Here is a 12,268-nt window from a genome sequence, read left to right on the forward strand (position 1 = left end):
CGATGCTCAAGTCAGGGGGGCTGCCGGGGTGAAAATGGAGGTATGTTCGGGTTCAGCTCTACAACCCCTTTAACTTTCTCTACATGATAAATGCCATTTTCTGAAGTGAGACCACCCCTTTAAGGCCGAGTTCACACTGCAGTGATTTCGCCTCACAAAACAGGTGCTGGTCAAAAACAAGGGAGGAAATCTTTACTAGTGATGGACGAACATTAGGCGGGACCGTATGCACGTTCGCAAGCAAATGTTCGTGAACAGGAAGTTCGCCGCGGGCCCCATAGACTTGAATGGCAGGCGAACGTGAAAAACCACCAGGTCAGATTTGCAGCCACAAAATACTTGATGCGATTTTATTTTTCTTAAGTGCAATAAACTTCACATTTTATAAGGTCTCACTAGACTGAGGAAGGGATAGTGACATATCCCAAAACGCGTCTGGTAACATCGCACACCTGCCGAAGTATCTCCAGTTGCATGGCCATGCAGACATTTCCATAAAGGAATCAAAAAACTGGATTTCGAGTTCACATACAAAAGACACCAGACCCGGATGAAACCGAAGTATCGCGAGTGTATTCCCATACTCGAGGAGCGAGACGCCGGAAGTCTCCCGCACCTCTCGCCCCTCGTCAAGTCAGCAGAGACACCACGGATAGCCGACAACGTCATCTAAAAGTCGTAATCAAGTCATATATGACTGTGACAAACTCCCCTCTTTTGAGGTTGCCACGAGTGCTTGGAGAGGACTACTTGCCAGCCTCTTACCATGTGATTACGGTCCCATGTTGTATGCACCGGTTTTATGCAATAGCGGCATAGTTATATAAGTTCATGTATTTTTCTGTCTTTGGAATTGTATTTTATGTTATGTGAGGGTACCCAGATAGCTAATTTTATTGTATTCGTGTATTCTGAGTGCCATTCACCTAATGATATGCACTCAGACTTGAGCTATCTGGGGATATGTTAAATGTCTGTGTTTACTGTAAGGGTGTGACATTGTATGTTTAAATGGTGATTTCTGTCCTGTTGTCCCCACATGTGTATTGGCGATTTCCCTTTGTCCTGAGAGATAATTGAATTGCTCCTCGGGTGTCTCCAGAGCAGAGAGGAGGAATCCATGATGCATTGTGGAGATGTATTGTGTCTGTGTATCCTAAATTGCTGCATATCTGTCCTGTGTCACAGTCTTCCATCTGGTCCCCTAGGGGGGTGTCCACCAAATGGGGACCTGCATAAATACGGGCGGGTAGCCCTCAATAAAGAGTTGCTGTTTTACCCTTCATCATGTTGAGGCTGGTGTTTGGGTAACTGATCGACACTGGGGGATTGCTATATACTGATGATTTGCTATACTCCCCTGGCATAACTACTAGCTCTTGTAAGAGCTGTTCCTGTTCTCTGGATTTAGGAGAGGTTCACCCACTGGAGCCTGGAGCCTTGTCGTAGGTCCAGGGTGGGTAGGAGACGGTGAGACCTTAACCAAGCTTCGGCATTTCGTGGGGTTTGCAGTGCGTACGGTGTCAAGGGAAGTGCTTGGAGTCCTTGGAAAGCACTAGGAGCATCTATCGACGGAGGTACCCGGTCGGGGTGCCAGGAGATCCGTTACAATGACTATTTACAATACTATCAATCTTCGGACTATATTAGAACTTATCCGAAAGTAATATCAATACCTCCATTATCTGCGACTATTCTGCGACACAATACCAATCCCTCAGGTGTCGCATATGAAACAAAGAGTATTACATGTGCATGTATGGTAAAGAGATCCATATCACAACACGGACATTTATGGTGGCGCATTTGAATTGTCCCCTTTGCAAATATATTGCGACTATTTGTTTTATATTGATTTTATATTGGGTATATTGCTATATTGTTTTATGTATTTTATGCAATAAATGTCTGATTTGTGTTAGCCCAAGCCTGATGTTAGAGTGCTCGCCCAACACATACTTACTTTAGTCATCTCACTAGATATTAGTGATTGTTGCACTAAGTATTCCTGTGACATCACACCCAGTATGTTAGTAGCATATGTGTATGGACAGCAGCGAAGTATCTTTCACATGCACATTGCACACTCTATATATCTGCTCTGAGCCTCCCAATGAATGTGTTAGTTTATTTGTCCCTTTGTTCTATTGTGTTAGTGATGGGATTAAGAAGTAGCCGACTCTGGTGTAGAGAAGTAGATCATCCTATGATACACTCAGGAGATAATCCCATCCCATGGGTCTCCTCTCGCCCTATTGTTTCATCAAGACACTGTGGAGGGGATGTCTGTTTGCATGCTGTTCATTTTTGATTGAGTTATGCGGCATAACGCTGGCAGCCACTGCAATTATATATAGATCCCTCCATATTGGAATTTCTTGATATTTAGTTGTTAAGATTTCTGAGTTGTTTCTCTAAAATCTGAACATTCTGTGATTACAGAAGTTCCTATTCCCTCCATTCAGAGAAGGCCATCGGCGGAGGGCGTGGAGGTGGTGGAGGTTGAGGAGGAGGCTGGACCCTCCCAGCCTATTGAGCCACCCCCACCAGATGTGGGAGAAGTTATAGAGGTGGAGGTGGAAAGTGCTGGACCCTCCAGCACCGCCCATCTCAGGAGGAGGAAGAGGAGGAGATTACCAGCTCCCGCCAGGAGGGTAAATATGTGCACATAGCAAAATGAGTATGTATCCATAACATGTACATAAACATTAAAAGGGCCAACAATAAGGGGACAACATACACTACAGTAATACAAAACAAGAACACTGGACAATAACTCTTTAATCTATATAAAAACCATTAACTTAACAAATAAATAATATTAAACTCTATTGAACTATCACTAACTAACAAACAAAATAAAATTATACTGTACTGAAATATCACAAACTAATAAACTATATAATGATCATAAGGTCTTGTCGCATCTGTTACAACCAGCTGTATAAAAATATCACATGAACTAACCACTCAGGTGGACACCTTTAAAAACGAAAATTAAAAACTCTCAAAAAAGGAATTTTTTTGACAACTTAGATCACAAAAGGTGTAATAGCAAGCGATCAAAAAGTCACCACAAAATAGCACAAATCAACACGTCATCTCATCCAATCTAAAGATGAGCCCCTACAAAAGACAGTTACCCAAAAAATTAATGGCTTTCAGAGTATGAAGACACAAAAAAATTAAAAAAAAAATGCTTGTTTATGTAAAACTGAAACAAACAACCAAAAAAGTAGTCATATTTTTTATAGTCACCTCCGTAACAACCTGCTCTATAAAAATAGCCCATAATCTAACCTTAGCGACGTTTCAACTTAAGGAAGTCTTTATCAAGCAGTGCAATAGTGTACATTATCATCCCTAACGCCCAGCACAGTACAAGGACAAGAGGGACGTCCTTGTACTGACCACCATTCACACTAACGCCAGCTCCCCTGCTCCTGTACGAGATACCAAAACCACTACCCCCTAACCAGTTTGTATCCTAGACTACAATAAGCACATGGGGAGGGGGGGATCTTTCAGATCAACTTCTGAAGCCCTACAGTGTCACACGAAAAATGAAAGTGTGGTACAAAAAGCTGGCCGTACACATTGTACAGGTGGCACGTGCTATTTCATTCTGCAGGCCACAGAGGAACTTTCCTTCAGTTCCAAGAGGTTGTTATCAAGGCCCTAATTTTCTAAGCCAGGCCGGGGAGGGTCCCCGTGTTGTACCAGGGCAACATTTTTCAGGTCAAGTCCCCCAGACAGAAAGGAAGGGAAGGACCCCAAAAAGATGCAGGGTGTGTTCAAAAAGGGGTATAAGGAAAGACACCATTTACAACTGAAAAACCTGTGCATGCAGGAGTGTTTCAGAATATACCAGTCATCCATGGAGTATTCATTTAATTTCATCCTATATGCTCCCTGTAATTTTTCTACTTTATATCTCTGATTTAGTCCACCTCTCTTGCATATCCACTTTCCAACAATCACTACACATTATTTTCTGTGAGACAACTGTTAGGTCAAAAGTTCCCTTTCCACCCCTTAAAATGTTCGTACGGAGGTGCTGTTTCCGAAATGGGGTCACTTCTTGGGGTTTTTCATTTCTGGGGACCTCAGGTATTTATTTAATGTGACATGGCAGCTAAAATCCATGTCTGCCAATTCAGGTCTGCAAAATCCATATTTAGCTGTTTGACTTTAGAGCCCTGCCATGCGCACATGCATCATTTTTTGAGCACATATGGGGTGTTGGCGTATTCGGGTGGAAATGGGGAACAAAATGTGTGGTTCATTTTGTCCTGTTACCCGTTGTGAAATTAAAAAATGTGGGTGTAAAGCTACTTTTTCTGGAAAAAAATTTCATTTTTCATTTTCACAGCCAAGCGTTTCCTAATTCTATGAAACTCCTGATGCGTCAAAGTGCTCACTACACACCTTGAAATTTTGTTTGAGGGGTGTAGTTTCCGGAATGGGGTCACTTTTTGGGGGTTTCCACTATAGGGCCACCTCAGGGTGTCTTTATATGCGACATAGCTCCCAATTACCATTCCAGCTAAATCCGCTCTCCAAAAGCCATATGGTGCTCCTTCCACTCTGAAGCCTGCCGTGCGGCCATACTTCGGTTTTTGAGCACACATGGAGTGTTTCTGCAAACTCCTGATTCAAGGTAATAGATTTTGAGTTTTGTTTGACTATTAACCCTTAAAGTGTTGCAAAAAAAATAGATCAAAATTTTGAATCTGCTAAAAAAAAGTGAATTTCATTACCATTTTATTTTCATTTTTAGTGGGGCACCTAAAGGGTTAACAAAGTTTGTAAAAACAGATTTGAATAGCTCGAGGGGTGTAGTTTGTAAAATGGGCCAATTTATGACTGGTTTCCAATATGTAAGCCCCAGAAAGTGACTTCATAACTGAACTGGTCCTGAAAAAGTTGGGGTTTGCAAATGTTCTTAAAAATGTCTAAGATTCGCTTCTAAACTTCTAAGCCTTCTAACGTCACAAAATGATCCAAACATGAGGTAGACATATGGGGAATGTAAAGTAATAACTACTTTTGGAGGTATTAATATCTATTATAAAAGTAGAGACATTGAAATTTGGAAATGTGATAAATTTTCTAAACTTTTGGTAAATTTGGTATTCTTTTATAAATATAAATGAAATATTTTGACTCAATTTGACCATTGTCATGAAGTACAATATGTGACGAGAAAACAATGTCAGAATGGCCTTGATAAGTATAAGTGTTTTAAAGTTATTACCACATAAAGTGACACATGTCAGCTTAGCAAAAAATGGCCTGGGCACAAAGGAGAAACATTGCCTGGTCCTTAAAGGTTTAATAAGAATTGCAAATAATGTTCATATTTTTTTTTTTACCAACAGTAATGAAGACATTGAAGGCCACTGTGGCAAAAATGCAGAAGGAACACCTCCAGGATATGCAGGCCATGGAGGAGAGGCACCGCCAGGCCATGAAGGGGGTGCAATTGGAAAAGTTGCCTTAAAAGTTTTTTTTTCTAATATGTTATATAAATAGTTTCTACAGTTATAACGTGTATTTTTGTTTTTTTAATATTGCTCTGTTTTAGTGTAACGGGGTAGTATAAGTCCTACACATAGCTTGGCCTAAATCAGCCAGAACTGACAGCAGCCGGTAAATACATGTCAAATACATATGTTTAATGGTCCATTCACACATCCGTCATGGTTTTGCGCAAATTGTGTATCAGAAAAACACGGACACCGGCCATGTGCGTTCTGCATTTTGCGGACCGCACATGGCCACAACCATAATATAAATGCTTATTGTTAGTAAATGTTCTATTTTTTTTACCAGAGCCACGGTGCGGACCCATTCATTTTCAAATTTCAGCAAAATTGCTAAATGGATGCGGACACATTTTATGGACACATCTGTGAAATGGGTCCGCATCCGTTCTGCAATTTAGCGGAACGGTTGCAGACCCATTGATTTTCAATTACAGCAAAATTAGGCGGTCACAGGATAAATATGTAACTGTAGGCCAGTCCAGGCCCACAAAATGAGCCAAATAGGCGTTCACCTGACAGCAAAGAACTTTGGATTCTGTGGCTGGAGGTACATTAGGTGGTCACAGGAGAAATATGTAAGTGTCGGCCAGTACAGGCCCCAGAAATTAGGCATTCAACGGACGTAAAAGGCCTTTTATGCCGCTGTATTTACCTAAGACAGAGACCATGATTTGTTCTGGGTGGTGGCAGATATTTGTGGGCTGTCATGAGGAATTTCAATCAAACATGGTCGACTCGTCACGTGTTGAATTCCTCCGAAATCCATGCCTCATTCATTTTTAGAAATGTGAGGTAGTCCACACTGTCGTGAGCTAGGAGAGAGCGCTTATCGGTCACGATCCCCCCTGCTGCGCTGAACGTCCTTTCGGACAGGACACTGGACGAGGGGCAAGCCAAGAGTTCCATGGCAAATTGTGCCGATTCTGGCCACAGGTTAAGCCTGCACACTCAGTAGTCCTGGGGTTAATCGCTTTTCAGAGCGTCCACATCGGCCGTTAACCCAATGTAGTCTGACACCTGCCGGTCTAGGCGTTCCCTGTGGCTGGATCCGGAGGACGGCTGTTGATGGGTTGGCTGCAAGAATGATCTCATATCCGAAGTGACCAACACATCTTCAAACCGCCCTCTTCTTGCATGCGCTGTTGGATTTGTACCTGCAACTGTTTCTCTGTGAGTGGAAATTCCTCTGCCAGCGCCCACAAAAGCAGAATGCAGCATTTCTCGAAGCAAAGCCTGGAAATGCTGCATTCGGACAGCCCTCTGTGATGGCGGGGTTAACCACTGATCGGCCTGTGACCGCAGAGCTGAAAGGAGTGTAGGACCGGTGTGGCTCATGGCTTCCAGGCACAACAGACGCAGCACAGCATGGCAACGTCTCACCTGGCACGTCGAATAGGTTCTGGGGAATCAGATCTTGGGGGGCGCAGCGGAAAAGGAGGAGTCAGCCGAGGAGGAGAGGGAGGATGGAGTAGGAGGAGAAGAAGAGGCAGGCCTGCATGCAATCCGTGGCGGTAACACCAAATCTACACGAGTGCCACGGGTTACATGCTTGACGGCCGTCAGAAGGTTCACCCAGTGGGCAGTAAAAGTTATGTACCTTCCCTGCCCATGTATGCTAGGCTACGTGTCTGTGGTCAGATGTATCTTAGCATCGACACTGTGTGCCAGAGATATACTCACTTGCCGCTTAACGTGGCCATATAGCTTTGGGATGCCCTTCTGTCAGAAATACTTTCATCCGGGGACCTTCCATTGCGGTGTTCCAATGGCCACAAATTTTCTAAAGGCCTCCGAGTCCACTAGATTATATGGCAGTAGTTGGTGGGCTAGCAGTTCCGACAAGCCAGCGGTCAGCCGTTGGGCAAGAGGGTTATCCGGCATCATCATCTTTTTACGCTTGAACATTTGGGCCACGGCCTTTTGCCAGATAAATGCGAGGACTGCACGGTGGAAGGTGGAGGACAATTGAGAGGAGAAAGAGAAAAGGCTGGACGGTGAGAGCCTGAAGTGTGGGTTCTGACGACGTTGCTCCCACTGGACTCGGTGATGGGAGGCCAGGTGCCTTCTTAAGGCGGTTGTCCTTAGGTGAATGTTGGGCTTACCGCGACTCATGCGTTGACAGCACAGGCTGCAGATGGCAACACTATTATCAGCAGCTGACACGGTAAAAAAAGCCCACACTGCGGAGCCATGTGCCGGCGTCCTGGGAGCACTAGATGTGACCGTGCATGGTAGATGGCTCGCTCATGATACATTTGCAGTCTGCTTTTTGCCTCCTGTGCACTGCGAGTTTTGCCTGCTTCTCCTCCCTATCTGCAGGTCCATCTCTCCCTCTGAACTCCCCTCCTCTTCCTCTCTTGTGGGCACCCACCTGACGTCCATCGACACGTCATCATCGTCACCTTCCCCACCACTAACTCGGAGAAGGCAGCAAGAGCGGGGATCAACCGTTGATCTGGGTACTATCGTCAAACTGCTGGGTGGCGGCTGTTGCTACCTCCTCTTCCTGATCCGATGCCAAGAATGGCTGCGCATCGGAAATGTCTTGGAATGGATCGGAAAATAATTCCTCTGACTCAAGCGGAGGGGATATGGTGGTGGTGGTGTCTTTTGGGGTGCACACAGCAGAGAGTGAAGAGGGTGCAGATAGAGAGGATGAGGAGGGTGCATAAGCGGAAGGCTTAGTGAACCACTCAACCAAGTCTGGTGTGTCCTTGGACGGAATCGCACGCACCTTCTGCAACTTCCCACTTAGGCTCTGGCCTGGTGCTCCTGCCCGACCCCTACCACCCCTGCGGAAGGGCCTGCCTCTTCCTCTGCCTGTCATTTTTTAAATGACCCTGTGACAAAAGTCTCTATAGAAGAGCAGGATTTGTGGAAGAAGGTATATAACACCCTGCTTCAATCAGTTGTTTTGGGGGACGACTGGCATATCACACCAGTTACTGTATAATAATTTTTTCCAATACTGTTTGCCACTGTGTGTAGAGGAGGGAACGCTGCAAAACTGCAAACAGATGCTGCAGTACCCAAATGCACTATATAGAAAGTATATTATTGGTATATAACACCTGTGTGACATCCGTATTGCATCAGTGTTTTTGGCGGATCCATTGTAACAATGCCTGTCCTTGTCTGCAAAACGTACAAGAATAGGACATGTTCTATCTTTTTTGTGGAACAGACATATGGAAATGGAATGCACATGGAATCACTTCTGTTTTTTTTTGCAGCCCATTGAAGTGAATGGTTCCGCATACAGGCCACAAAGAAAAACACCGAACGGACACGGAAAGAAAATATGTTCATGTGCATGATCCCTAAGACACATTTTTTTTCCTACAGTCAATTACCGTATCTTCTGGTGTAAATGTAACTGATTCCCTGTGAACGATCTATCACACGATGGCGCTCACAGATGCGTACGCGATTCTCTGTGCACCTAAGGGGTTGGAGTTTAAATGTTTACGACTCGTTTGTCGCTCAGTCGAATCCGTTATCTACACGTGAAGAGGTCTTTAGACCGTTGTGTAGACCTGCAGCGGATATATCGCCGGGGCACCGGCTGGGAAATGTGGGGCGGGGATAGATGCCTTACCCTGGGTTCACACCTGAGCGTTTTACAGCGCGTTCAAACACGCTGTAAAACGCTCAAGACATGAAATCCAATGCTTCCCTATGGGAAGGGTTCACACCTGAGCGTTTTACAGCGCGTTCAAACGCGCTGTAAAACGCCCGACGCTCAAACAAGTGCTTGAGCTTTTTTTGGGGCGTTTGTCGCGCGTTTTGGCCCATAGACTTCAATGGGAACGCGCAACGCTTGATTTTAGCGCGTTTTTGACACATAAAACGCGCGTTCGAACGCGCGTCTTGGATTTTGCAACATGCTGGAAAAGGCACAACACCAGGTGCAAAGCACAGTTTTGGAGAGAAGCCAGCATGGAGGAGTCCGGCTGTGACACAGAGACCCTCATCAGGCTGGTGCAAGCCAAACGCTGCCTGTATGATACGCAGGATGGCAACTACAAAAATCGGAGGAGCAGGCAGCAGGCCTGGGAGGATATTGCCAAAAGCATCTGGCCAGATTGGAGCAGTTTAACCAAGACAGTGAAACAGGGAAAAGGTATGTCCATGTGTGTTGTAAAGTGAAAGTAAACTCCTTGTGTGCAGTGGTGTACCAACTATATGTAATAGCCCTGGCCAGCTCTACCTGCAGCCCTCCAGCTGTTGTCAAACGCCACCTCCACAAATGCTGCCCTGTATTTTACTTGCTGGAGCCTGTGCAGGCATGCATGGACTTGGATTGTTTAGCAACAGCTAGAGGGACGCAGCATCACCATCCCTGTTCTTGTATATGGGCACTCAATGGCCTTAGTTTACAAAGAATAATGTGCACATTACATGTTGTAATAGTGTCCCCTCGCCCCTTTATTTTTTAGTACTGTCCTGGTTCACCCTCCCCCACATTCTGGTACAATGCAATGGGCCAGTATGATCAATTTGCAGTGGTTCCACTATCTTGTGCCAGACTGCGCTCTTTCAATCCGCAAATGTAGTGGCATTTTGAAATGTAGGCCTAAGTTTGGCTTGAGGGATTTGAATCCTAAGTTGTTATTGATATTGTGTATTTTTTCGAATGAGACTGTTTGTGGGCTATGGGTGGCAAGGCATATGTTAGGTGTTTGGGTTTGTAACGTGCCAGTATTGGGCACCTTGATGGGATCCGTTATTTCACCCTCCTTGGCTTATATTCTACTGGCCGAGTATTGGCCACTTAAATGGGACACATAATTTCGCCCATATTTCTAAACCCTTGTTAATGGGCGACTATTGATGGCCACTATAGGGGCATCCTCAAGGGGCACTATATAGGAAAAATAAAAAACAAATGCACAAAAGATCATTTCAAAATTTTTCATTTAGCCCTAGTCATAATCAAACAAATTAGAAAATCAAATAAGATGTAAACACACTTTTCTGACAAAAAATATAAATGAACAGAAACTTAGATGGCTTCCAACTGCCATGGTAACGCCCCATGTGGGCTCACAAAATATGTGTTGAAGTGGTCCCGGACAGCTGCACCGTGCCGGGTCCCACGCACACCGCTCTGATTCCGACTCTCCAACGAATGGCTGAGGGAATCTTCGAAATTATACCCATCCCGTAGACGTACAAAATTGTGCAGAGCACACGCTGCCTTCACGGCCGAGATAGCGGTCTCCAATTTGAAATAAATGGGCGAATGGAGAAAGCGCCATTTGTTCGCTAAAATTCCAAAGGCGCACTCCACCACCCTGCGTGCCCTTGTCAGCCGGTAATTAAATACACGCCTGGCAATGGAGAGTCCCCGGCTGGAGTACGGCCTCATCAGATGCTCCCCCAGCGCAAAGGCCTCGTCCCCCACAAAAACGAAGGGCATAGCGGGAAAAGTGGTCCCAGGCAGTGTGGTGTTCCCCGGGAGGTCCAGCTCATTATTAGTGAGCATTTGCCCAAAGGCCGAATGCCCGAAAACTGCGGAGTCTGAGCTGCTGCCGTAGGACCCCACATCAATGTATCGGAAGCAATAGTTTGCATCAGCCACCGCAAAAAGAACAAAAGAAAAATATTTTTTATAATTAAAAAATTGACTCCCGCTCCTTATGGGCTTCTGAACGCGGATATGCTTCCCGTCTATTGCGCCGACACAGTTTGGGAAATTGCAGGATTGGAAAAACAGATCCGCAATTTGCAGCCAGTCCTCCTTCTGTGGTTGGGCCATCACAGCAGGATGAAGGACGTCCCAAATTGCCACGCAGGTTTCACGGATGATCATGCTGGCTGTGGACTTCCCAATGAGAAAGGCGAAGTGTAGACTGGCCAATGACTGTCCGGTAGCTAAATACCTGAAACAAATGTAAGAAAATAAAGAGATATTAACGGATGATTTTTTTTTCCTTTTTCATAGTCAACACTATCAAAGGCAAATGGAAAAGCCTGAAAGACGCCTTTATCCGCCATCGCCGCAAACAAAAGGAGCAGAGGAGCGGATCCTCCCCAGGCGGACGCTCCAGTTATGTGCATGCAGCACAAATGTCGTTTTTGATATCGTGCACCGAAATGCGGAGGTGAGTCAAGGGCATACACATTGAGGAGAGGATGTGGTATGACATTACATACATTCAATTTCATATGGGGAACATACTTACCTATATTTTCCACTTCACAGCACCGATAGTAGCTGGGAACACAGCCAGGCGCAAGGTGATGAGGAAGAGGACGAGGGCACAATGGACAGTGAGCCGGGCCCATCTATGGGGCCAATGAGTCCTCCAGCCCCCCCCCCCCCACTCCGACTTTCGTCAGCCCCATGCAGACTGTCCAAGCCGTACCAGAGGCAACTCGGCAGACCAGACATAAAATGAGGAGAACGGAGAGACAGGAGGACCGCCTAATCGGCTGCCTGGATGCCCTGGCACATCCTGTGCCAAAACTTAGCAGCGACGCATATTTTCTCCTCAGTCTAGAGGAGAAAATGCTGCATGTGCCGAGACATATGATCACCAAAGTAAGGGAGGAGGTGACTAACACCATAGACAAGTATTGCCTCCCTTACGAGCTAGCAACGTCTAGCACTGCCCCACAGCATCCCCCACAGCATCCCCCACAGCATCCACCACAGCATCCACCACAGCATCCACCACAGCATCCACCACAGCAGCCACCACAGCAGCCACCAC

Source organism: Bufo gargarizans, chromosome 4, assembly GCF_014858855.1.
Source record: "Bufo gargarizans isolate SCDJY-AF-19 chromosome 4, ASM1485885v1, whole genome shotgun sequence".
NCBI lineage: Eukaryota > Metazoa > Chordata > Amphibia > Anura > Bufonidae > Bufo > Bufo gargarizans.